Source organism: Conger conger, chromosome 4 (genome assembly GCF_963514075.1).
Source record: "Conger conger chromosome 4, fConCon1.1, whole genome shotgun sequence".
NCBI classification, from domain to species: Eukaryota; Metazoa; Chordata; class Actinopteri; order Anguilliformes; family Congridae; genus Conger; species Conger conger.
Window position 1 is genome coordinate 16,226,196 of NC_083763.1, and position 27,277 is coordinate 16,253,472.

Sequence of the window (27,277 nt, forward strand, 5' to 3'; positions counted from 1 at the left end):
TTTTCGTGCAGGCCAGGGAATGATACAGGTCCCTTAGCCTCAGCTGACTGGAGACAGTCTCCATCAGAGGAGTGTGTAGTAACAGCAGGCAGCTAGCTGCTGGGGGCGTCATTGGCTTAGGAGGTAAGAGCAGTCGTCTGGCGGTCAGAGGGTTGCCCATTCGATCCCGCCCTGAGTGTGTTGAAGTGTCCATGAGCAAGACACCTAACCCCTAATTGCGCCTGGCAAGCTGGTTGTGCCTTTTATGGCAGCCAATTGCCGCTGGTGTGGGAGTGTGTGTGAGGGAGAATGAGAAGCATCAACTGTGCAGCACTTTGGATAAAGGCGCTATATGAATGCTGACCATTTACCATTTAGCTGCAGAGAGGGTTACTCTACTAAGCCCTGGGGGTTGGGACAGAGTACAGAGCAAACCCCTGTGAATCATACATGCAGTTGGAGGAATTCAATTCTCCACACAAGAGATAATTGCAGCAATTTTACCACCTGCAGCCGCACCAGTGACACAAACACATGTTCGGTGGGTTATCTTCCAGGGACACCTTTCAGGCAGCGCTTCGCACCTCCCCACACGCACACCCCAATCCGCACTTCTTCATTATGAACGATGGGCAAAATGCTCTTCGCTCCCAATTAATCCTCATGGTCTTCAGATTGACTCAATCCTCTCAATAATCCCACTTTAGAACTCCAGTAATGCCCACGCATACTGAGGTTAAAACCATCAGAGACATCAGCATGTCTCTCCCTTTTGTACGACAGCAGCATATGTCCCAATCTTCATCAGAAAATACAGAATTTAATATTGCAATTTTATTAAATGTAGCTATCAAGGCATATCAATATATTATGTTACTGAAACAAAATTATCTGAAGTCGACTAATAGCATTAGCTGACAGGGCTAATTGAAGGCATTATCTATATTACAATCACAATAGAAGGGGACGACTTCTCATGCCCTTGCAGCTGGGAAGTCTGGAAAACTTATGCAGAAAGGCTGCACATGATACATGCAGTATATAAAATACACCATTTTTCTACTGGAACATACCTGCGAGAACAGAAAAAAGGGGACACTAAGTGGGTCACACAAGTGTGGCCTTCTGGGATGCAAAGTAAAACTGGATCGAGAAGCACAATTACTAGCACAGTGATGATTGAAACCTATTTCTGAAAGGTGCTGCTTCATTCCTTAGCTCCGTAATTCCCTGCAGCTGTCTCTCTGAGCTTATGTGATCTTCAGACCTAATTACAGAGCACCCTCACACCTCCCCTACACCTCTATCACTTATCTGTTTTTGTGTTCAGAATCAGTGTCTGATTGTCCCGAGGTAGAGATACAGCCGTGGAGGACAATAAACACCGAGGAAGAGAAAATGACCGGAGCCCACTGAGACACCCACACGTAGAGCCCTGAGACAGACCCAACCCACTCCTTCTGCTATCAGGAACAGAGAACAATAATAATTGCAAAGGCTGGTTTTCATACATTACATGTGTAAACACAGGAACACAAGGCACTTTACAGTGAGTATATACACAACAATGCATGACAAACATTGTACAGTATGTAGCACCGAGTATTGGCAAGGATGCTCAGTCTATTAAAAATTAAGGATTAGCAGGCATTAGTGTGTTTAGCCAAGACAACATGGCAAACCATGGTATGTGTATTAGCAACAGTGAATGTGTTGTTTGAATGATGCTTCCTCTTGTAACAGTGTCGCCCTCTCCCGCTACCCCCAGGGGATTGGTCTTAATGTCCTGTTGATGGTACAGTAGGCCCCTATAGGTCCACCAATGACACACATAATGCTCTCTCATTCTTACCCACAGGTAAACACATACAAATACTATTTCTATTTCTGCACAAAAAAAGCCAAGATTTGAAACACCACCTTTCCACAACCTTTCCGACCTGTGGCTGAAGCCAGAAATACAGCACATTAGTCATCAGCCTCAACCCAAGTGCAAAGACCCTGCAGATTAGCTTTGAAACCAGACTGTCCAGCACCATCTAGCACTGTTGGTCAATGTGCTCACCGCATTAGACAGGGGCAGACTGGCCTATTTATCCTGGAAGCATGCAGGGAGCCACAGTGTTCAAGATGGCAGTTTAATGCACTGGGTCTTTGAATGACTGATGAAGATGTTTTTTCCAGAACTGCACCTGGTCCAAATGCACAGCTGACATTGGCCAGCTCAAGTGGAGGAGTTCATGGAAGCTATCGCTCAGCAATTACGGACCACTCCCCTTTTCTCTACACCAGCTATGTCTTCCATCGCAACAGCTAATGTCTCACAAGAGATCAATAAGACAAAAAAAATCAAGGATGGATTTCCCAGGAAAAGGCCACTGTGGAAAGGGTACCCAGAAAGGGTAGTCATTTCTATCAAATACTAAAACATTTTGGGGAAAAATGGAATGGAATAGCAATCTTTATTGGGAGACTTTTACCCTGACAGCACTTCAAAAATACTGCCATAAAATGGCACTTTCTGAAGTGTGGAAAATTAGAAAGCAAGGGTGGTATATTGTACAATGACTCTTATTCCAGTGTTATACTAACCAAAAGGAAACAGAAAAATTAATGGATGCTTCTGCTGAGATAATGTACTTGTATAAAAATTCTACAGTCTGCAAAAATCCCATTTTACAAAACATATCGATGGCCAAAGATTTGGTGAATTTCTGTCAGGAAATCCATGGTGCCTCCTGCTGAGGTCTTTTTATAGTGTCAGTGTCATTCACTTAATCACATGCCATCTTGGAACCCTTTTCATTCCCATCCATTTGTGATTAATCTCCTAGTTGTACAGGCTGCAAAGCATGATGGGTGTGAACGGGGTGAACATATCTGGCCGGACACCCCTTTTGTTCACCCGGTGAACCTGGACACCAGATGTTCCCCAGAATTGGACGGATGGGCTGAAGCCACCTCTGCATTGCCAAGGGGGAAAACAATGGACTGCCTCACTTCACCAGATGCTTCTGACACTGAGAAACCCCTGGCATTACATTCAGCAAGGCCACCGCCAAGACCACACTACCATCAGGTCTCTGCTCTGGCACTGCAGATGGCATGAATCACTCAGGGGGTTATGTGTTAGAGTATGTGCACATATTATGTGCTGGAGGTTGAACTTTTGCAACAATGGAAGGGAATTTTCAGCTGAAAGTAGTCTGATATTGAGCTAGAGCTGTGACTTTCTGTAGTATATGGATACTCAAACCCCTAGGCATCCATAATGGCATTGCAGGAGCTCCATAGCAATGATCCATAAAAATCCAAGGAACCCATTAATACTCAGGTACAGAATAGGATCCCAGTTGCCATATTTTTCTACATCAAATGTGCAATAGACAGCAAAAACACTAGAACTAACCCAGTTTTCTACTATCAGGTCATTTATTTTACTAGAAAAACTGTGAATGCTCGGTCAAACTCAGCCTACGCAGGCACACAATTCTCCAATAATATTTTGCTGTAATACTGTATATAGTGGTTTATATTTACACACTTGCAGAACAATAAATAAAAAATATAAAACTGTTACATTGTTACAGCTGTAAAATCTGGATAAATGTGTCAGTTGAGTTTGCTTGGTTAACTATACCTTGCAATGAAATTATATTCAATATTGTTATGATACATACAGTATATTCAGTATCTGCTCCCCACAAATATTTGCATGAAAGAAAAAAGAAAAGATATCTAAAGGGGGAGCCATTGTGATTTAAACATAATATTTTTTCCTAGCTATTCATGGCCAAACATAAGATTAAACAAATTAATGCACATACTGCTTCAGTCATTACTAATATAACATGTATCAATTGGCAAATTCTGGCTAAGAAAATAATGATCATGTGAATTATTGACATGTACTGATGTTACATTACTAGGACCTTATTTTTTAGCTTGTAATTTAGTGCACCAGTAGCAAGATGCTGATGTAGCCTCATCATAAAGCTAACTGCGGTGAAATCAATTACAAATCATTCAGTCGGTGTGCCTGGAATATCTAAACTAGAAACTCGAAACCACATACAGTATAAATGCCTATCTATTTTATTCAACAGTGTTCGCAATTATGTGTTAATAATTCATTGATACCACTAACAGAATATGATTTGTGAATTAGTAAATTATGACTTTTTAAATATTATTCCAAATGACCAGTGAAACTGTAAAATGTAAAATAAATGCTGCAAAATAATTTATAAGGATATCTTTTATTATGAAATAACTATAAAATACATTAAACACTAAATTCATCAAGAAAGCAACAAACTAATGTAATAGAGTCTAAAATCGAATTATGCATGTCCCCTCAATATACTAGCATGTCCGTCACATTTGGTTTAAATGTTTCTCATTAAACTATAGTTCGTTTTTACTTCCTCAAAATCATCAGCTGCACAATTCCTCTGTTCTGCTAAGAATAAATAGATGTAAAGAGAAAATACAAAGAGAAAACATGAATAATTCATACATTTTTATCCGCTATAGAGACTTCCCGGATGTGACCTTAACTATGGTGACAAAACCCCTTTGCTTAAAAAGGAAGGCCCCAAACATTTAATATTTGGAGAAGAAATTGAAAACTTCCTAAACATTTTGTCCTCCATCTGTTTGTTATCTATTTATTTGTTCGCTTTTTTTGGTGTTGGGTGCAAAATGCTGCATTGTACCTATAAGAATGGTCCATAGGATCATGCATTTGGGGATCCCCAGCTAAAAATTATTTTTAAGCATAGTTAAACACTATTTTACAAAGCCATGAAATAATCCTTGAATCACTTTTTAAATCCTTTCCTGAAATTAATAAAATCTCCCTTCTTTATCCATTAAAAATGAATAAATGAATCATGGATTTGTACAGCCACAGAAACTCTCACAATGTTAGCTGGTACAATTATAATGAAATTCCAGAGGGTTACCAATCTAGGGGTGGCCATTTTCTCTGTTTAATCTGGTCTTTATTAATTTGTCTTGTAATCATCACAGTCAGATACACGCTACAGAACTGATAGTAAGATTACAAACAGGTACAGCCTAGCAGAAGGAGTCCAGAGAGCAGGGGCCTTGACACTTGTTTTCAGTAGAACATGATGGCAGGATTCAGACATAATAGCTTTTGCAATGGCCTCCGTCAGACTGCTTCTGCGGTGTAGGGAGAGTATAATGGCAAAGCATACGAAGCACTGACGGCAGTGAACTGTGAAGTAATTTCATTCAAGACACAGTAACACAGCGCATCAATGGGTCTGTTTCCCACGGCGACAAAACAGTTCTTTTTTTTTCCGGCCAAAAAGTAGTTGACCACCAAAAGTTTGTTTCAACCTGGCAGTCCATCGGATTTCATTTGTTGTGTGAGTGGAGCAACACGTTGAACCGTGCCCAGTTTCTCCACAATGCAGCTCTAATGTGTCCACTTCATTGGTTTTTATGTGAACTCTTTAAGCCACTAAGATGAATGTTTAGGAATAAATGTGTCCAAGAAGGCCAATGAGTATGCTGAAATATGTAGTATTGGTCTTATAAAGAAAACTTGAATGTAATTCATGGAAACTAATATTTAAGAATATGAACACCAAAAGCACAACTAAATATGGTTTGCAAAGGCACAAAAGATGCACAAGAGCTGAAATCTTATGGGAAGCATCCTCTTGCCTCCTTCAGTGTCGGCTTCTGAGGTTTCTGGTAATTCTGAAGGAACAAAAGATGTCAACAAAGGGCCTGATAAGTGTTCGGCTCAGCCAAAAGAAGTACACTACTGGGAAATGTAAAACAACAACGCGCTACCCAAGCGTATAACACCAGGCCGCATTAATTTGCTTTTGTGATGGCAGAATAAAGTGGTAACACAAAAAAGGTAACTGCAGCTCTTTTTGCAATAGTTTTAAGGAGGGAAAACCATAAATTAAAATGTAATTTATTGTGCTTTCTTTCACTTCCCTGGTATTGCCGTCAAGTGTCAAAAGAAACGTGATGTACCACTGGGGCCCAGCGAACAGCTGTGTGCTTTAGAAATGAATGCATTGGAATGCCGTGCACTAGATTTCTAAAAAGTGGTCTCCCAAGAGAAGACAGGGCGTACTCTTTGCAGGCTTCTCTGCTCTGGGAATAAGGATGTAAGGCAACATGAATTAATTGAAGCATTAATGTGCTGTGACTCCTGCATATGCTTCATTTCAGCATGGGTATCCGTGCCAAATTTTTTTACTAATGTAGCAGTACCATCATATGCATTGTTCGGATGTCTGGAGGTAAACTTCACAATAGTTTGATTCGGGGCAAAATAATTGTGCAAAAAATAAATAACAAATTGCATTTTTGTACCATTGGGATCATCTCTCTTGTCAGGGATGCACTTATATACTTAAGAGAAACACTTATACTTAATATTTAATTGTGGTAAAGAGCATAAACAGTATGGGATGAAATGGCCATGCACAAATCAAGTGGTTTTAAGCCCTTGTGTGGTGGTATTGGCATGTTTTAAGCTGCAGGGGATCCACTCTATCCAGCCTGGATGGCATGTCTGCTGCTGCTCTGCTCCAGACTCAGACCCAGACGTCACAGACAGGCGCTCAGTGTTTTAAGAAGATTAGATGGTAGATTAGTAGAGCATATCCCAGCATGCTTTCATCCGTGTGCCACTGCTCACCTCCTGCCCCGAACCCACTATGTGTAATGACACTGCCATGTACTTTGCATCTATCTATTTGCAATGTGAAGTTTGTAATTAATGCTACAAATTTACTGACAAATTACAGTTACCTGCCTCCTATAGATCACACAGGAAGAATCATTCATTCTAAAAATGATCTGATGGAGGGCTAGCATGTGATTGATAGTCTTTTGCTTTTATCTACTTGAACACACGATCACAAATGAGCAAGACTCAAATTCTGACCCAAAAAATTTAAATGTCTGCCTGACCTGGTCCTACACAGAGTGACACACATGCAGTACAACCCTTGCTATCATGGGAGCCTCACTGCCTAAGGGCAAAACATCACACAAGCTCTTCCACAGGTTTTTCTTTTAATTTCTCAGTAGAGGCATTCCTGACACCCAATTAAGGTTCCTGATAATGTCACACAAAGCTGGGAAATCAATAGGGAGGACAGTTAGTCGCGGTCAATGCTTCTCTCTTGGTGAGATGCATTTGCTGAAATGCTGCTCCTCTTCTGTTGCTCTCCATTTGGGGAATTTGGCCTGTAAATGTTCTGCTCTATATGAGAGTCCCACTGAAATATAATTTATATAAAATACAGAACCCAAAATCAAGAGAATAAACTTTTTTACTTTAAAATATTTCCAACAATGCAGATGACCAAAAGTATATACATTTCTCTGGCTGTTTAAATCATTCACAAATGTACAAGACTATGTTCAAAATGGCCGCCATCTCTTCCAGCTTAAATAAGCTAAATAAAGACAACATTATTTTGACCAGCATAATATGTGTTTGCCATTTGCACTGCATTATTATCTTTTGGGTATAACATTAATAAAGGGTGGTTATGGTGTAATACCCATCTTTAATTCATATAAAATTCCTATTCTGCATGTGTTGCTTCTGAAGCCCTTGTAAGTCACCCTGGATAAGAATATCTGTCATATAAATTCACCTTTTTCTCATCTCATATTAATCACCTTTCTTGGTCTTTAGTGACAAGTGAAAAGAGGGTGTGATCATTCTAACAGCTCCCATAAGTTACGGCAATCTGCTCACCTCTCCCTCTGCAATCAGAGGGAAACCAGCGGCTGCTGGCTCTTACAATGTGATACAGCACAGATGTAATGAGTCTGATGACTCACTACCTCTAGCAGGTAGCACACAGTGGAAACACCTGTGCCAGGAGGCTATTTTGTGTAAAGGGTGCAATAGAAATACAGGCATATTTTTCCCCCTGCTGAAATATACATTCATTGAGTGTGATGAAGTGCACACATGCTGTTGATATTATTAGGTATGCCAAAATGTTAATTTACGCAGAAACCCATTCCAAATAAAGTGTGCTGCTATACAACTGTGGAGTACGTGCACACTGCTATTGGTAGGAAATTGTTTATTTCTAAACATGCTTGGATATTTTAGTATATATTTGTATTTGTTTTGATAGTGTATGCTATATTTTATTACCTATTCTAATGCAAAATGCCTTGATAGCAAACTACCTTGACTTAATTATGAATCTGGCATTCTGAAGATGGTAGCTACTTTAAAATGTCTAAAAGAGACAGTTTCTAGACCTTTGTTTATAGTACAACAGAATAATAATAATTTGGTGAGAGTAATTTTATGATTTGAAATAACCTTGGAAAGAATTAGCATTTAACAGAGAAATAATAACAAGCAAATGTTTCAGGTCTGTATCATCCTCTTTAGAAATATATAGTGCAGAGGATGTCAGGCAAAAATGCTCTGGTGGAGTTACCATTTTTAATACAATGTACTATGAGACAAATTTCCCTATAAGACACTGCTACTCAATCCAAATATAGACACAAAAAAGAATAAGTGAGTGAAAGAGCAAAACACTGTTGCCTTTGTGGGTTTACACACAATATAAGGGGTTTCTATGGAGACACATTTTCGCCTGCTGGGCTCCTACAAGATGAAGTGAATGCCCTTTCCTCAATTAAAACTGAAAACTCGGGAGACAACACATTGACTCAATATGGCAACCCCATGGCACTTGTTCAACCTAGATGGTGTGCCAATCAGACTGTGCCAGTGCCAAAAAGCTGGGTAGAATTAATAAAAGAAACCAATGGGTTTTCCTCTTTTTTAAGAGAATTTTTTTTTTTTCAGTTTTGCCTATAAGATTGAAACGCCTCAACATTGATAAAATGTGCAGATCCCTGAAGTCGGATGCAGGCAGATAAATAAAAAAGGGGGTTACTCATGTGGAAATGTGATGTAAGCTGTGTCACCATTTAGTCAGCATGCAGATTAGGACCCAGGAACTTAAGAATCAACAAGTATGGCATTGTAGTTAGAATCCCAGATATTGGATTTGTGGACTATGGATTCATTCATAGACACTAATATTTCATTCATTTTTTGTTATTTTTACACTCTTATTTGCATAATTGTTTTACTGTTCACTGTTACCATGACTACTAATATACTGTATTTAAGCCATACAAAAAGCCACAGAACATAAGAAAAAAATAGCCATAAGGTGTCTGTTGAGCACATAATCATACACTGAAAAGAACACAAGATGGAACATGGGTATTTTAGGGTCTGCATGGGCTGAGTCTTCATACTCAGAAGTAAATAATTGTGAGATAGAGGGGAAAGATTATAAACTGGAAAAAGTCATCCAAGTATCACTTTGGCTATGAACTGTATTCTCCTTCTTCACTAAAAAGCACTTTACTTCTTAGCACACATTTGAATCTAAAACTTATTATTATGATGATGATTATCTGTCTGTCGCCTAGTGGCTAAGGCACATGACTGAAGGTTGGTGGATCAAGCCACGATAAGATCCGCACAGCTGTTGGGCCCTTGACCAATGCCCTTCATCATACATTGGGGATTGTCCTCTGCTCAGTCTAATCAACTGTAAGTCGCTTTGGATAAAAGCGACAGCAAAATATGCCATTACTAGTAGCCTGCTATTATTATGAACCAAAAACACTGGCATCTGAGATGTATGTATCTGAACAAAAGAAAACCAAAGTAAGGCAATAATGTGTTTACTTGCCTAATTATGCAATTTCATTTTTTACTTGTGCTTACTTGACATTTTTAATTGGGGTGGCTTAAGTCTGTAAAGTTTGATTGTCTTGTGTCGTCCAAATAAAAAATAATATACAAAAAAAACCAAAGGGCAATCAACAAATGGCTGAATTGCCTGGTACTTTCTGCACCCGGCGATTCCCATGATGCTGTGATCTCATTGTCTTCCCTTGCGCGCGCTCGACCGATTCTCATGAAGTTCAAACGCCAACTACAGCCACTTGGCAGTCACACACCAAGACCTCCGTTCTGCCCGCTCTTTCAGCGCCAGGGTTTATTTTCATCCCAATTAGAGGACGGTCCTTACCATTCTCAACTCCCAAGACCCCCCGGCAGAGCGATCATAACCCAGATCTCAGAGAGAAAAAAAATGTATGCCTGATGTCACATCAAATCATTATTTTATACTCTTATCTTCGACAAATGAGGCATTGGGTACAACTGTCCTTAAAACTCTACGTCAAACAAACAAACACGTCGTCATCAGAGTACACTTTTATTATTTTCTTCCCTGATTTTACAACAGCCCTCCTCACAGCGATTCAACCGCGCAGCGCTGCTTAATGATTTATGCGGGTCTAAAATGCAGCGGAGCTCAAAGCAAACTGATGAATCCACGGAAGAGTCCGTTGGCGTTTTCTTGAAGGCTAAGCATTGCTCACTGAATTGTGATTTATAAATATGCGACATGTATTTTTACATCAACACTAGATGAAATAACCATATTAGGACTCAATACCTCAATTCATTTCATTTTAATCTATTTATTTAGCCATATCAGAGGAAATGCAAAATATCGTCCGTGCAGCGACAGAGCGTATCAGGAATTGAAACAAGGTATTCTGCACAGCATTTGAAACGAAATAACGAAGCACCGAAACCAACACGGGAAAATGCCATCTGATCACAGTCAACGTATTTTCAATGCCGTTAAACAGTAAATTTAAAGTACAAATATTTTAATGCTAGTAGATTAGAACGACAGCTTATGTCAGTAGCCTATATTCAAGCAAGGATGAAACCTGCCATAAAATGTCAATGCAGCAAGCAACTACTGATTCGAATGTCATACTGATACACTGTAACATCTATTTCAAGTTTGTATGTTAAAACAGTATAGGGGATTCGTATTTAACATAAGAACCTCCTTAATTTTTACATTGCAGTATTCATCTTTGCCATTTCTGTTAGCCTATGTCAACTTAATGTACAGGCAAGGTGAAGCCGTCACATGTCCGAAATCGTTCAAATGCATCGACGTTGCAAATATGCATACCCCCGTTTCATTAACATTACTAAAGCTGGAACTCAGTTTTTGCACCTGTTTCGTTTCTTACCTTTTTACTGAAGTGCGATTTTTCTGTTCCCATACTTCTCATTGTTAAAACCCAATTATCTCCCGTTGGCGATGTCTACAGATGCCCATACTGTTTCTAAAAGAAAGGTAATCCTGTTTTCCATCCCAGGAACATTCAGTAAAAACTGGACTACATCCTTCCCATCATCGCTGAACTGTGTCGGGATTTGAGCGCTTCTTTTTCCCTTCTCTCTTTTTCGCTGCTCGCTGAAGTTGCCTAGTTACCTCTCTCTTAGGGTAGCTCAAACCACCGATTCGCCAGCCAATCACAGGACCTGCTATGGATTAACTCTTTCCAGGCCCCCTTGTCCTGGTTTCTCGGTTTCGGGGGAGAGCGAGAGGAGTGGGCGTGGAAAGTGAGAGTCCCAACGCCAAAAACCAGATACGCAGGGACAGATCGAGTGAGGGAGGGGGTCTATAAGGACTAAGGAGGAGTAAAAGATGGGGGAGCTTAAAAAATGTGTGAGAAAAATAGACCTAAGCCTTATGCAAATATGAATATCACTACAGAGAGCAAGCCATGGTATTGGTGAGTCAGATAAATACATTTGGAACATGGTTACATGGTTTGTAAACTGGTTAACTTTTGATAGCAAATTTCAGAGAGTAATTTCTTAAATATTTGAAACAATTAACTAAAGGAGCCTCAGCTCCTTAACCCTCTATCACAGGCTGACGTTTTATTTTAACCCTGTGAGTCACCCCATCATACAGCATATTGATTTCAATTACACCTGCAACACCTAGAAAGCCCTTGTCAGTTTCAATCATTGTGGTGGGGTGAGTAATGACCCCCACACCACCTTCCCCATTGTTCGGTCCTGAAAAGGGGAAATGGAAGGGGGTGACCTTCTCCTCCAATGCTAGCCTACCCACCCCAGCAGGAAAGGGGTTCTAGCCTGACTGACCAGCCACATCAGGCACCTGACAGCCGCGAGTTCCCTGTGCTTCTGTACTCGTGCCATGTCAGGGGTTAAATACTGTACGCTATCGATTGCTCCATTTCCAATCTGAAGCGATAGAGCTCGGGGATTTCAGCAGAAAATAAAATCAACTCTTTCTTTGCCTCAAAGGGTGTTCATGCTGTTTTAAATGTCAGGAAGCAAGGGGACTGGATCAAAGGGACATGTCTGACCTGCCTGAATGGGGGGGACAGAAGATTGAGCCATTTTGTGACCGGGAAGCACCTGAGCGCAATGGGAAGTTGACCAGGCAGGTCTTTGGTAAAAGGAACATGTAGCATCTCAGAGAAGACCCCCTCTCAGAAATAACAAACATGCTCAGAAGATGTAAAAATTAGCGCATTCCTGTTTTTCTCAATTTCCATTGTGTTGTGCTATAACATTTGAGAGATTTTTGGCATAGAGCACATATGGCTGTCCCTCCCACGACCCTGCCTTTGTGTGTCCAAATCTGGCTTCTTTAAGCTTGGTGGCACAGATAACATGCAGATGCGCTCACTGCCATGTGGCCCTGCCTTGCAGTACAGTAATCCCGATGACTCCACAGATGGACGTGCTCTCCATCTCTGCTGTTTCCAGAGGAAACATCATGTTTCGCTCCCACACTTTGTTTATGCAGAGATGTTTTTCCCCTAGATTTTAATCCCCCTAAGTCCCTCCCCCTCCGCACAAGCATAAGCTCCCTCCCCACTGTACCTCTCTGAAATACAGCAATATAAAAAACAGGTCAGTCCCGTTAAAAGGATCAAGTGTGCCCTCTGATTTGCAGCAAGATTGCCTGTAATGTGAGATTACACAGCCTCAAAAACACATACAGACAGGATGCAGAAAAGATACAGGAGGGGCTTATGTCGTTCCCTATGCTTATGTCCAAAAAGCCTGAAGTCATAGACAGCCCTTCTCAGCTGATAACATATCACTCAGTCCAATATGCCCAAGAGTCTTCACCCATGCCTGCATCACAGTTGTTTTGGAGGGTTTGTGTTGTCCTAACCCAAAATGAAATCTGTTTTATTGGCATGAAAGTAAAGTCGGAAATGCTGCCCAAAGGTATTACCATTGAAAAATATAATTAAAATTTTGTGCCGACTCAACCTATTGTCCAGCTGTTCAAAAGCAAATAGTTGATGTCACCTTTGGTTCTACTTTGAGTGTTTTTTTTTTTCCCCAGGTGAACTTGAACTTGAATGTGTTTTCTTCCACAAACCTTTTCTGGTCTCACTGCCCAGTGCAAATTACTACACAATATATTTCATATAATAATAACAACAATAATAATGACAATTATTATGATTATTATGATTATTATGATGATGGTGATGATGGTTGTTAATATAATGAGTATTATTATTATTATTATTATTATTATTATTATTATTATATGGCTTTCTCAAAACCCAGGGACACTTTATAGAGCTACGATTAAAAACAACAAGAAAACATACAAGGAGAATACAAGAATACAATATGATAAAATGAACAAGCAAAACCAATGATAGGAGAAGAGAGAAGTAAGCCTAGGGTGAGAGGTAGGTTTCAGTGGGATTTGAATGTGGAGATATTGTTACAGTCACATAAATGTTGTGCTAGTGTATGTCAGAGTTTGGGGACCAAGGTACTGAACGACCTGTCCCCCCATAGAGGGATGAGGGGATCAATTGGTTAGAGGATCCAGTGCCAGAGGACCAGAGGGCTTATGCAGGGATGTAGAGGAGGAGCAGCTCAGAGAGGTAGGTAGGGGCCAGAGCATTAAATGTTTTGTAACTGGTACAGTAATAAGGATTTTGTAGTTGCATGAGGAAATGGGTAGCCAATGCAGCTGACTGAGGATGGGGGTGATGTGAGTCTTGCTGTATGTAAGGACTGAGATATATTGCAGTTTTTGGAGTGTCTTGCCAAGGATACCACAGAAAAGAACATTGTAGTAGTCGAGATGGGAGGTTATGAATGTGTGGACCAGGGTTTCAGCATATTTGAGGGTGAGGGATGGGCAGAGTCATGCACTGTTACAGAGATGGAAAAATGGATCTTAGTGAAAGTTGGGGTGATGTAAATGGTAAATGGTTGGCATTTATATAACGCCTTTATCCAAAGCGCTGTACAATTGATGCTTCTCATTCACCCATTCATACACACACTCACACACTGACGGCGATTGGCTGCCATGCAGGGTGCCGACCATGTATGGTATGATGTACAAAGCAGGTATGAGGGTTTGACTAGAAAGCCATATGTCTAGAGAGAGGTGATTGTCTCATAGTTTAAGTTCCATTTAGAATGTACATGTACAGTAATTGGACCAAACTAGTCCCAGGTATTTATCTTATACTATACACAATTGAATTGCCTCTAGTTTCTAGCAGAGAAATATCATATCTGGTTATGTCTGCACGTGTTATTACCAATCAATCAAAAAATCTGTCTCAGGTGAAGTATTTCACTAGCAATGTTTTTTAACCTTGACCCCTACACAGTTTAATGACTAGTTGAAATGAGAGGTGGCTGTAGTCTTCCCATGAGAAGCTCATTTGTCTGACTAATTATATTATGACTAATGTGAAAGTGAAACCTGCAGTGAAATTTTGAGGGGAAGAAAGTGATATACAGTGAATAGGGTATGGTTACATCTACTATTATTATTATTATTATTATTATTATTATTATTATTAATATTAATATTAATATTAATATTAATATTAATATTATCTAAATTTTGTATGTGCGGTCAGTTTTTGTATAAATAATATTGGTAATCAAGCTGACAAATCAGTCATATTATCAATCTTGGTGTCTCTTACTACAGTATATGTAGTAATGTTTTCATGTTTTGACTCATATAAAAGTTGATAGCGCCGATTATGATGGTCGGCAAAGAGACAGGAATGCCAATTTTACCATTCTGTCTACGCTCTGATTGACGGTTATGTCATGCATCCAACAAAATGCATATCCCTGGAAAAGGTTACATGTCTGGAAAAGTGTTTTTAATTAGGACAAGTGTCACATAAGCAACCAATGTTCTCCTCTCTGATTCTCCTTATGCCCTTCCTCGTCTTCCTGCGCAGAAGGAAATATTTTGACCCATTTACCCTTACACAAAACATAATGGTCAAGTTTAATGAATTGGTTTGTATTCAGCAATTAATACATCCTGTATCACAACAGTAGATGAAGAAAACATTTATGTACATACATTTCATTGAGGCAAGTGATTCATGCTGTTCAGAAAACCTCCTGGTACAAGGTGTAATGGGGCGCAGGGGAGTGTGAGAATCCAGGCTTGAGGGTTTTCTCAACAAATACAGTAATCTCATTGACATATTTCTCGTTTTATCTGGTTTTCTCATTAGAGGGCCATCTTTTATATTTCCTGTGAATGCGTTTCTCTAGATTTATTCAAAAACATGAAAAGTTGGAATTAACAGCCTCATCAACTTAGAAAACTTTAAGAAATAATATCTATATATTTTTACAAATTGTGTCAATGCATGTCCTTTAATCTGTTTAAGAAAAACATAACTAATCTTGGTACTTCAAAAGGCATATAGAGAAGGCAACCTTTCAATGAATCCAGACACTGATGATCCACTTGAAAAATACAATTTTGGCTATACGATATTGCATCTTATATTCCTTTTATGATATACAAAATACTTAAAAATGGACCTTTGCTGTGGCATACAGAGGGAAAAAAAGCATTTTGGAAGGTCATGACTTGAATATAACATGGCAGGTTTGTGCATGTAGATGAAAGAAAGCTCCATGCAAATGAAAACACCGCGCACTAAAATGTCATACATGTTTATCCTTTTATCAAGATATAGTCATGTGAGTAATGCCCTAGAGATAATCCATCTAGTTCCATTAAAACAATGTGTACACCCACACAGGCCAGGCTGAAGCTGAGGCCTGAATTTTCAATGCATGTACCTTCTGTACTGCAGAGAAACCACTCTAGCTTTGCACAGGAAACCTGGGAGAATAATGAAACTCCACCCAAGTGAGTAACCTATAAGATCTGCACCAATGGAAATTGCATTAATCAAAATTAATTTTTTATTATGCGCCTTCACCTGACCTTTTAATCCACATATTGTCATAATAGTCTCTGGCTTACCTCTCTCCAGAACATGTATTAGTGAAAACTTAATGTATAGCTTCACAACACAATTTCAGTTTGGATGAATTATTCAGGAAAAGCATTTTTATGCACGCTGGTCTCATTCATTTTTGTACGATGATGATAATATTCTACTTCACTACTTCACTTCACTGCTGAAAACTGTGTTTTCTATAATAGGATTGCACACTTTGAAATGTACTTGACCTCAGGGCATCCCAGCTAACACTACCTCTGATACGGAGACAAGGACATGAATAGCAGGACACCACTTTCTCAGAAAAACAAAAAGGAACCATCTTTCGGAAATAATGCAAGTAAGGCTCTCATCACTTTGCGCATCACCCAACGAAAAACAGCAGAAAGATGAAAACTTAAAAATATATATATGCCAATGACTGCACACAATAATGATTTTCAATCTAATAAAAAATTTGCTTTGGTTTGTGGTGAGGGATTTGAAGTGCCAAATCAATGAATGTGTTAATGGCAAGTAGCTAATGAGTGCAAGGGACTGCTACTAAAAAATTAGCTGCTCATCTAGTTTTGCTATGGATCGATCAAGTGGAGCAGCTGAATGCAAAGTAAATTAAAAAAAGACGTGAGGGAGGCAGCCAATCTTCAAAACATGTCTTCACTTTCTATATTTTTTAAAGCATAGTCACAGGATAACAGAAGCTTGGAAGAGGTTAAGGTAACCATTAGCCAGAGTATTATTCCCATACCTGCAACACAGCCACTGGTACATCACAGCCTGGCCTGATGCCTGTAATTCCACCGATATCGGTTGGCAAGGAGGAGGATTGTCCTCCAATACTATAACACTACATTCATTTTTCACACTAATTCGACGACAGGTGACCGAATGTTCTGACCACTGAAATTGGCCTCTGTGTTCCGAAATCAGAAAATTTGCCCCCAGCATTTGAAGTTAACAGTACGTTAACCAAAACTGAGGCACTCCAACACGTGCGTACAAAATATTTTTGTGTCGCTATGCTCAATTAATATATTTTATGTTACATCGTAACCCTAAACCTAACCGTAACCTCTGTTGCTACATTTCTTTGTGTATTTACAATTATGTGTAAATACATCTATGATTTTATATATATGTTCATATTTTACATCTATTATACTGTATTTCTCCTTGCAACGTATGACTTCAATGTGGCTATTTGAATGTGTAGTATTTCATTTTCACTCACTGGCCCTACATGACTTCAAAGTCGCTTTATGAATATGTAGTGTTTAGTGTTTGCTCACTGGCCCTACATGACTTCAGCATGGCTATATGAATGTGTAGTGCTTAGTGTTTGCTCACTGGCTTTTCACTACCAGGATGTTGGTGCTCGATGTCACACAGATGTAGGGCCAGTGGACAAACACTGTAAATACAATATTGTCCTGATGAATTTGATTACATCACGCAGACATCGATGCCATTTAATAAATAAATATGTTCCAACAACGGGGTAACAAGTAGTGGGTATGTATTTTGCTGTTGTTTGTTTTTTTAAAGGAAAGCTCTGACACCTTGTAAGCACCTAGAAATACGTCAAATACTAAATATCAAACTTACCGTAGCTTCACCACGGCTGGTTTCCATATCAATGCTTCTTTAGCTGCGGGAAATCACCTAGGGAAATAGAAAGAAGTGCATTGAAAAAAAGCAGCTTGTAGCATCCCATTTCAAACCTGTGAGTTTCTCATTAACTCACAAATCACCACTGTTTAGAATTTGTCTGTTTCATTAGTCATGCGCAAAGAGATATGATCGTCATGTTAAATCCATGCAAATTGAATGTTCTGTAAAGCCATGGATAAATTGCTGTTAGTCATCTGAAGGCAGTCAAGGTATGACAACTGCTCATTAAATCCTGTTAATTTCCGACACAGGTATTTAGGGATCAGCTCCCAAATGAATTATTTGAATGTTATCTTGCACATTACTATCTGTTCTTAAAACAATGTGAGTCAAGTTGGTTTTAGTTTAATAACACAATATAATTAACATCAAAGGTAATACATTTTGATGTGTTGCTTCACAGTTTCGAAGAAGTCAGATCAGCTATACTGGCAAACACATGACCAAAGCGAAGGAGAAGAGAAAACAATGATTTCCTGATAGTGTTAGACTCACAGTTCTGGACCTTAGAGCATGCTCATTAAATATACTGTTAGGAAGGGAATGCAGCAGAACTGGGTCAAAGCAGCCAGCAAGCAATCTGTTTGCCCCTAATTAACTTTTCAAAGCACTCTGAACAATTCACTGCCAAATGAGTAAATACAACAGCCATAATGAAATGTTCTGAGTGCAATGCTTGAAGATATAGGTTAATCTGGCATGGTAAACCATCATATGGGTGAGACTCATGACCACTGTGGACATTCCAAAAGCTTTGTGGACTGTAAACATTAGAATTTGAATTGAATTTGAAAATGAGATTTCCCTGTGATCATATTTTGCAACAGAAAATGATTATATCTTCCTAACAAAATATTTCTTTAAATTAATTTAATACTAGTTTTATTTAATTTATTGCCTCATTATCTGAAGCACAATTAAAATTTTGTATGTGCAGTTTTCTTTCTACGTCAGCAGTTTCCCTCAGGGAGATGCGATAAAATAGCAAAGTTAGTCACCGATTTCTAAAAAAGGATTTTATTAAATAAGATAATTAAATCTTTTTTTACCTAGAAGAATATGCTAATTGAATCAATTCAGTGTAATTGTACAATATAAGATAATAATCATTTTCATAATTCCTTGTCATAATATTTAGCTTGAATACTCCCATATACAGCTAGTAAAAGCCAATTGTGCAAACTGGCTTCATATGAAACATTAATCAGGCATTCTTTCCAGACTAGCAGCATATGAAATTAATAAATCATTGAGTACAACTTCCAAAGATTGTTAAGATTCTTGACTATGCCACATATCTTTAATGCATGTGTCCTTTGGTGTGAAATTGTGATGCATTCATCCTAAAGTGGAAAAATTCCTATGTCAGCATGTTCCCTACACTACCACTGACAACTAGTGTGTAAAGGAGAAATGCCACATCATTCCACTCAACTTATTACAGTGTCCTAAGTTTTCCCTCTATGAGATATTATCATTGGTTCCTCCTCTATAGGCCACAGTCATGAATACTGTATGTACACAAATAGGCCTATGTAATGTCTCAGTTAACTGTGCTTAAAGTCCCTAAACATCCATAGTGACACACATCATAAGGATGTCCCACCAAAATAGAGACTGTCAATTCCACCATGGGTAAAAAATGCAGGTTTTGTGTTTCCTCTACACAAAAGGAAAGTCCAGCTAACCTGAGAACATCTCCTGAGGGGGATTTGTCACATTGGGGCCATGCTGAAAAAAATAAAACGTATGGCAAAAGAAAAAAGTGTATGTATCTTCACAGGCAGTGCTTAGACACCGTAGTCCTGCGCCTCGTACCTTAGCACGGCAGACTCATGGAGACATGAAATGATATTATATTTACATGCTAATACAGCTTCTCCAGGTAGTGGGGGTGATCCTGAATATAAATGACTTGCTAAAATACTGCGACGCACGAGCGCAGTCTTATGGCAGATTCACATTAGACGCCAGTCTTTGGGATTCTCCAGACTTGTTTAGGATTCCGCCCGTGCGGCGAAGTTTTCCCCCGCTGTCTGGCGCACAACCTTGAGGAAGCGGTGAGTGAGCGGCATACTGTGGGCTCATCTGTCTAAAACCGAGCTGAGATCCCGCCGCTAATACGTCTACAGTGACACTCCAAATGAACGCGGTCGCATCCATAACTGTCTTCCTCGCTCACATCTACATCGTTTCAGTCAAAACTGAGATGTCCGAAAATCTCCGGGGAGATGGTTTTGCTTCAGTGCAGCTTTTCTTTTTTAAATGCCCCGCAAGGGGTTCGGAGGAGTACACCATGCTTCATTTTCCAGAATAACTCTTTCCCATTTCAAACAATTTGTCTCTAATTTGTGTCGGATATGCAGATATGCACTGGGTAGCGAAAAAATAGTGGTCAGGATATTAAAATGACACCAAATGAGCTGAACCATTAGAAAAATTGTTATGAAAGCTGTTCCATTGTAATGATTATGTGTCTCTGTCTTTGATATCTAATTTAAATAATAATACTTAATTCATTTAAATACTGTCAAGAGATGGAAAATGAACTAGGCAGCATTTTAAAGTAATGTTTGTGACTTTACAGATGTGTGTGACTCACTAGATAACAATAAATTACCCTCAGGAGCCATAAACAAGATAGTGCATAGTTATATTCATTAGTCATTTGAGAAATATTAGAAACTTTTAAATGTAGTTTTTGACAAGACCAATATTCAACAGCAATCTTTTTTTTTTTCATAGAAAAATGACAGACCGAGGATAGGCTAATTCAGGGCTACTCAACTCCACGTCCTGTGGGCCACAGTGTCTACAGGTATGTATTTGCTCCTACCGTGTACTACACCACCCGATTTCACTAATTATTTTACCTGCTTGGTTAAGATAATTATCAGGTGGTGTTTTGTACAGTTGAAGCAAATGCCTGCAGACACTGCAGCCCATGTGCAGTTCAGTAGCACTGGGCTAACTGGAGCATATTCGTTTGGAAAATGTAACCTCATTGCGGCAAGGCTACATTTCACTCACTGATGAGCAGCATAGTAGGCAATGTAGTGTTGAACAAATCAGCCAAAGGATACACCATCATACTGAAATGGTCTTGGCTTCTATGTGGAATACAGCTAACTCCAGTACTACTGAATACTGTACAGCTGCATATCAACGTTAGTGAATGTGCTGACATTGAAAATCGAAGGCCAAATTAAGCCAGGCGGCAAATAATATACAGAGTGATATAATAATTATACAAGCATTACTACAAAAATCTGTGGTCTACTGTGGAATTTTCCGTATATTCACTCTCCACAACGTGAGCCGTGATTGAACCAAGCCCTGCTCTGATGTTTCTCCTTAAAAGAATAAGGCCTGAGATCCAAAAAAAAAAAAGATCAACGAGCGTTTATCATTCCTAACTCATTTTCCAGATGGCTTATTTACAAACAAAGGACCCGAAGAGTCAGAAAATAAAACAAACTCAATGAAGTGACGCTGGCCCCTCTCGGAGAGAGATCTTTGGCAGCTGTCGTGTGTCCCGTGCCTCCTCACAGCTCCGCCCCCTCTCCCAGCAGGCTAATTGAGCTGATCTGTGCCAGTGCAGCCAGAGTGCCCTCCTGACCAATGCCAGCCAGGCTCACTAGACTGTGCCACCACGGCATTAGACTGCAAATGAGCTGAGGCCGTTAAATGACATGAAATGAAAAGAAGCACTTTCCTGTAGCAACATTGTGTCAGCTGGTACCTGGAGGAGTCTGTGCTAGTAGAAAGACGTCAGCATCTACCTCAAAGTCTGACTGATGGGGAAACTAACTGAGCGAGGCATGAAGTATCGGATTAATTTTCAGCAGAATAAAACATAGAAGGAGCTACATACAGATATCAAATATAGTTTTGATGCTGTATAGCTTTTGAGGTTAGACCATTTGTGGTATTTCACTTCGTTGGCTGGTTACTTTTATTTCAATTAGCTAAATAAAAGCGAGTCTATATGTAATCTCAAAAATACCTAAAGACTCAAAATCATGCAAAGGGAAACTACAAAGTTAGATTGAGCACATTATAGAAAAGAAGGAACTGCCTTTAAAGGGATAGTACACTTACTGGACTTAAAAAAAAAAGTTTTGATTAATGCTTTGTACATACGTATGGAAGAAGGATATTTTTGCAAAAGCTTCTGAAGACTGCCGGCTTTCCATAGACTTGTATAGGGACACTTGGAAGTTCATAGTCTAAATCAAGAAAATATCATTTTAAGTAACACCAAGGCAGATGTACAGCGCTGTTATACCTCCAAAGGTTATGTGATTATTTACTGAATTATTCTTCAAAAAATACAAATAATGATATGTTTGATTGGAAATATTTTCTATGGTTAACAAACTGACGGACTTCAGAGACTATTTTACAGAAATCTCATTTTTTAAAATACAGGTCACAAAAAGCCAAATTCATTAGAAAACAGACTGATATTATTAATTGTTATGAAATTGAACAGATTGCTTATCAGCTTATTCATTGTAACACTCAAACACACTTGAAGATTTCTTGATATTTCTTTCCACAAGAGATTTAACCCCATTATTGCTCAACAATGGTAAAACAATTAAGGCAAATGGCAAAGGTAATGGTGGCTAGCCAGCTAACTACAGGTTTTATTTAGCTCTAATGTGCATTCACACTATTATAGTGCATGACACTAAACATTCACTAAACTGCCTTATTAGCTAGATTCAAATCTGAGTATGAACCTTACTAACAAGCTGTCACAGTCTAACTTACCAAGGTTTGCAAGAAATTTATAAAAATGAATGAGATAAGCACCCATCTCCTTATTTCTGTTTTAGTTGGGAATATGAGAGATTTATGAAAATAATTACATTAACATTGTAACATAAACCTGATGTGGGAAAATATATTTTAGGTGATTATGTACACTTGCCGGAATAGGATGCCTTAAGTAGAATAGTCTCCATGTCACTTTCACTACCTTTAGATAACCTCCCAGTCTCTATGTGTTGAAACACCAGAACCCTACATTTGGGCTCAAATAAACATGGTTTGTCAGTGTAGCTGGTCATAATTGTAGCTTCCATTTCAATGTGTAAGTAGCTTGGCTAATTAAAGATAAATAACCACTGATGATAAGCAGTGTGGTAGGCTGCCATGTGAATAGGCCAGCTGCCTCTAAACCACACCTTTCTGGTCCTTGGGATATAAACCAACATGACCTCACTGTATAAGCTGCTTCGGAGTGACTTGAAGTGTATTTTCTTGTTTCAGACCACAAACCTCTAAATGCCCACATGCTGGCCATCGTAAAGCTGACTGTTTGTCATGAATTTCTGTATCTAACACATACTTCATTTTACAAAACCTCTCCGGGCCAATAACAAAACACTAAACTACAGTGTGCTAACTAAAGTACACTAAACTAAACGATTAAACCTGAAAACCGGAAGAACAGAAAATAAAGTATCCCTGTAGCATTGGACTTTAGAAAAGAGCTGATATAGGCCTACTGTATGTTTGCAAATCACAGAACAGTTCATTTGTGCTTTAAATGTTTGCTTAGCATTTGTGACTTGTTAGTTGCGTGTTTGGTTGTAAATCCAGCAGCAGAACATTATTAAAACCTACTCAAAACTAAAACAAGATGCATTCATATTATGATTCATATTGAGCTTGCGTCATATATTTTTATTCCTAAAAAATAAATAGAATAAAGTACTATAACTACTGTAAATGTAATTCATAAAAAAATAGCATGGCTTTATTCACTAATGCTATGTTACTAAAATAATGCCTGTAATTCATGAAATTACCCCCCCCCCCCCCCCCAGTTTTCTTGTTTATTGTATTCTCTTGAATACACTCGACTGGTAAAATAGTGCTCGTAAGAATAAAATGATTTGAAACATGCCGGTTTTACAAGCAGTGCGCAGTGCAACAATAGTTCAGTAAAGAGCATAAACGTGTACATTATTCAATATTCTTTAATTATTTATACAATTATTTATATAAATTATTTATTTATAATGTACTTAACATCAGTGACCGCAATGTATGTCCATTACAAATATAAAGCATGTATGAAATCTTCAGGGAAAACCCGTTTAAATATGCAGCTTGAATCTATCCCTAGCTTTTGCATGGCTTAAGATGCATATCGAAAAATATGTTCAGAAGAAATACTACAGGTCTATTTTGCATTATTTAAACATCCAATTCTCACTCTTTTTGGATCCCTTCTGTGATTATAAATGTATCATTATATTGTTTCCTGTGAATATAGGTCATTATTGCTCTAACAACTAATAGAGACAGTGAAAAGAGAACATTATTTAAACTGGAATGTAAAACTTCTTCAATGGATCTTGAAACTTTGCTAGATGAATGTTAGTCAATCCAATCCGCTGAAGATATGCTGTTGCCTGCAAGGACACTTACTTTCTTTGTATCTACTATATGCCCTCTCTATGCTATCTGCAATTGGATAAACTGAACTGATTTAGAGAAATAGGGCACACCTTCTGGGAATGATAGCAATAAGACATAACTCCATTCCTGCACCACCAGTCTTTGTAAAATAGAACAAGGGAAACTTTAAAATGCATGTGTAACTCAAACAAAACCATTTTTTAAAAACATGAACACTGAATTCATTAACCTACTGTACAAATATAAAATAAACTTCCATTCTTGAGCAGTTTGCAATGTAAAAATGACTGAATAATTGGAGACTTGTTGGTATGAGAAGTATTGTAGACTGAACTATTATATAAACTATTATATAAATACTGGTAATATAACCTCATCAGACCACATCAGGATGAAAGAAAAGGTTATGCATGGAAAGGGCCCTGTAGCTAATGTGCATGCATGTTTAGTAGTTTAGTAGCATGTTTAGGAAAGATGTATTCCAAAATGTTACTTACTGTCTGTGCAAACATACAACTCTTGCAATGTGTTTAAAACCATCTTTCCTCTTTTATAGTCCATGAATAGGTTTTCCCTTTTACAAACTTTTCACACATAATTCTGAGTAAGAGGCAAAGATGTCCAGGCTTGATTTCCTCTGATAATGTTAAATGCGTATTAGTCCAATGCGCTTTTTCAAACATAATATACTGGCAGGAAATAGTGCCATTTATGAGAGTTTGCATGGCAAAATAATTGCAAGATTACGTGTAAATTACACAACACATGAATGATTTTGAGTAGTTTGTCAGGGAATAACATTGGGCCTACGGGGAGTGAAACAGCCTGGCAGATCTGGAAAATGACAGTCCTTAACTCCATCACAATCCCTCACACTGGACGCTTAACCAGCCGTCAATCTCCGCTGGTTAACTGGCCTTCCGAAGCAGGGAGTGGGCAGAGGACGAATGAAATTACAGAGGTGAGAAAGGGTTGGGAAATATTGTATCAGAGATGCTCAATCGCCCTGCTCTGAAACCGCTCCAGGTGCCGCCGAAGGTCCTGGCAGTGAATCGGCCCTCATTCCCCACTCCCCTCCTTGCTTACTGACGAAATTCCTCTCCTGCTGGGTATCTGCACTCACATTTACCTCTATCAATATGGCGCAGCAAACAGCCTCAGATGCTACATGATTCATCCCAGGACTGCAGGCGACGATGCCCCCCGCCCCCCCACACCCATCTGTCCCAACACCCCTCCCACCCCTGCTGGGGTCCCATGTGTTTTGGCTATTAAGGCCAAGCAAGTGTAATGACTATCATTAAACCGGGGCTTTGTGTGCAGGGCGCTATGGAGAGGGACTGACGAATGCATCTGTTCCATTCCACTCGGCCTGTGCTGGCAAGCCCAGCACCCAGAGATGCTCTGAACCTCATTAAAAGCACCTGTGAACAATTCATTACTACAATTTAACTGCAGGGGATGGAGCGGGATGTGGTATGGGGGGTGAGCTTATGAAATGTGGGTTACCAAACAGCCTGCTGGGGAGGTTCCCATCCTCAGGGCCAACCAGATGATAGATGAGGAAGGAGGTGGAGAGATTGTTTGGGCTAGGGGCTGAGTGAACATGTAGCATACAGGATTGGGTTAGCCTCGCCATTAAAATGCACTGTGTTGTCAACCAAACAGCTTGCACGCTCGATACGATAATAGCCTTTCCGTAGGATCAGTCTTTAGTTATGCCGAGACATACTCATGCTTAAATAATTTTCAGATTTTCAGAAAAGAAATCCTTTGGCTAAGGTTAACAAGCCTGCATATTTATCAATTCAATTCTTTAATGATAAAGACTGCCCACGTTTTTTCACATCCTTTTAGAGCGGCCACAGGCCTCCCTGCCAATGTACATGATACGGACTGCGATGTTCTGCTACGGCGCAATTTTAAAGCGTGATAAAAAACTGTGAGGATTGGCTGGTTTTCATTGTGCTGACATGAATGGCACTGGCTATTTCTCAGAAATTGTCGCAAATTTCCTATGAAAGATGTGCAAATTCCTTTGTGTGAGATTAGCTGCCCACGGCTCTCCCACACTCAGTAAATACCTCCGCACTGAGATAGTGAAAGGGGGGAGGGGGCCTCAGGGCTATTCAGGCCACTCAATTACACAATTGATATCCAAACACTGCACCGCCCGCCCCCCCCCCCCTCCCCCTCCCTCTCCGGCTGGGCTAAGCACTGCCTACGGAGGGCCCAGACAGACAGAGCCTGATAAAGGAGTGTTTTACAACCGCCGGGAGAGTATGCGAGAGCGCCCTGGTGCTACATAAAATAAGCAGTCCTTTGTGCACCACAGTAAACCCTGCAGCTCCGTTGGTGTGGGCAGGTGAACACAATCTCAGGAAGTCATTAGACCCAGTCATCATCACATTTGCCGAGCGCATGAGCGCGATAATGCAGATTACTTTATCGGCTAGGCATTAGCTTGGGGATTGCGCAGCAAAAGGTAAAAGCAGCTCAGTGGGAGTGTTAAATAGGTGAAAGGAATAATCATGTCAAAATACAGCTTCTTCTTTGTTTTTTAAAAAAAACCCAGTTAGTGAGATGATGAAAATGACATTGTTTATGAGATTAACACAGGGGTATAAAGACAAATCATTATTATTATTATTGTTTCAGTAGTTGTACTAACATAAAATATTATAATTATTATAAAATAAAGATCATTGTTTATTTTATTATTATTATCACTAGATAATTATCATTCTATTATTTTTGACAACATTATTGATAAAACATGTACATGATAATGATGATGATTCATAATGATGATGATCATCATACAATAGTCATTTAATAAAAGGCCTATTCCATATCAAAAGCATTAGATCACAGTCACAAACATCTAACTATTAACCTACAGTGAGCCATTGTAAATGTACATAATGCAAAATATTCAACTTTCTCAGAGAGACATTTTTAAATTGGAATTGGAACATTT

General features: G+C 39.1%; 1 protein-coding gene across 6 annotated transcripts in view; it reads right to left on the bottom strand.

The window, feature by feature from the left end:
- Positions 1-17,853, bottom strand: part of dab1a (DAB adaptor protein 1a) — a 132,676-nt gene extending 114,823 nt beyond the window's left edge. For 5 of the 6 annotated variants that reach the window (XM_061240686.1, XM_061240684.1, XM_061240687.1 and 2 more), the window contains exon 1: positions 11,110-11,324. The gene's annotated coding sequence lies outside the window, so the exon portion shown is untranslated. Of the gene's footprint in view, positions 1-11,109; positions 11,325-17,793 lie in introns of those variants that run through there. The other variant, XM_061240683.1, reaches the window with a different exon arrangement.
- Positions 17,854-27,277: the final 9,424 nt, after the last annotated feature.